Consider the following 2,002-nt stretch of genomic DNA (forward strand, 5'->3'; position numbering starts at 1 on the left):
ATTATTGTCAGGGGGTAGCTGCCTATACGCAAATACGCAGTAGCGTAATTTCGGAAAAAGTAACAAAATAAAAACACACATTTTAAAGATGAAATTTCACATTTAACACTAATCAAATCTTGCATGTAACAAGTGATGAGAAAGGAGGAAGTTTGGATACCATTAAAACTTTAACATAATCATGAACTACATGAGAGGATCAAACGAATTAAATTATTCATGTTAATTACTTACACCCAGAACAAACGATTTTATTACTGTGAAAATTACATAGCAAAGAAAAGACTTATGTCTAACGAATATGAGCTATGAATTGTGTAATATTGTAAATAAAAGAATATTATTGAAGTCAGCATCCTGAAGTGTCAAGATTAACATTTTATTAAAGTTTTCGGAAACCTAAAATGGTTTTTAATACAAATTCAATTTTTCTTTTAAAATATATTTTATTCTAGATTAGGAGTTAATGATTGTTCAACTAAACTCTTTGTCCTTGCGATAACACTATGAGTTTTCAGCAATATGAAAGATAAGATAACTGTCTTTCCAAAAGATATCCATTTTTAATACCCCATGTCAAAGTGAATAAATATTTTTAAGAGAAAAAATAATCCGAAAATTATAAAAAATACCATTTTTGTACATTCTAAATATGCATGTAATATGTAAGTAGTTCTTCCATATAAACATACACTTTCTTCGTTGGTTGACATAATATGTGCATTTTCCCAAAATTTCTTAGATTAAAAGTGAAATAGTATTGTATTGTTAATCATTGATATCGCTGAATTTTTTGGACTTTTATTTAGAACCTGTATTTATTTTGCGTCTCAATATTTCACATTTTTTTCCAGTCTTTTAACTTTTGAATTTTGCGTCTTGTGTATTTGAAAGCTCTAGAAAGGCATTTTTGCAAATTCTATTATATTATAATGTTCATATTGTAAACACGTTGTCATAATAGTGTATTCATAGATATATTTCAGGTATAATAATTATATGTTGTGTCAAATGTGTGATAAGTGTTTGTGTTTATCAAGAAAAAAGTTTTGAAGTAACCTAACGAGGACTACACAGAATGTGGGACAGAGAGTGTAAGTGAAAAAAGTTTTGAAGTAAGCTAACGAGGACTACGCAGAATGTGGGACAGAGAGTGGAAGTGAAAAAAGTCACAGGACAAAAAGTCAGAATCTTGAAAAATTCCTAACGATGTTAGAACTCGAACTCGTACCGCTGTGACATCTATAGCAGTACCGCCTGCACAAAGTCCAGCACCGTAGACCACTCGGCCAGCTAGGCTATATAAAAATATAGCTTTCGCTGGCCGGTTCATTCCTCCTCGTAGGATTAATCTAGGGTTGTAACTTAGTACACATTGTATCGTAGTGCAGGACAGTTCATTTAAGTGTTATAATGTAGGACAGAGGATCATATGGCCTAGCTGGCCGAGTGGTCTTGGGCGCTGGACTTTGTGCAGGCGGTGTTGCCATAGATGTCACAGAGTTCGAGTCCGGCGGAGGGAACGACCAAAAATTTGCATCGCAAATTTGACAGTCCTTACATCGTTGGGAATTTTTGCAGACCTTTCTATACGTTTACATATCTTCCCTGTATCAATTTGATTCGATGGAGCACATTCTGAGACGTTGTATAATATTGATTTGTTGTGACATGCATCATTAATTTGATCCTCTATCCTACATAATAACACCTAAATGAACTGTCGGTCTTCCATACATCGTGTACTAAGTTGCAGCCCTACATTAATCCTACGAGGAGGAATGACCTGGCCAGCGAAAGATATATTTTTATATAGCCTAGCTGGTCGAGTGTTCTAGGGCGCTGTTGCCATAGATGTCACAGCGGTACGAGTTCGAGTCCCGCGGAAGGAACGACCAAAACTTTGCATCGCAAATTTGACAGTTCTAACATCGTTGGGAATTTTTCAGACCCTTTCAGCAAAATGAAATATGTGGCGGGTTGATAAATTGTATACTCAGTG

This window comes from Perna viridis, chromosome 12, assembly GCF_037379345.1.
Source record: "Perna viridis isolate PV_CMFRI_1.1 ecotype Kerala chromosome 12, ASM3737934v1, whole genome shotgun sequence".
NCBI classification, from domain to species: Eukaryota; Metazoa; Mollusca; class Bivalvia; order Mytilida; family Mytilidae; genus Perna; species Perna viridis.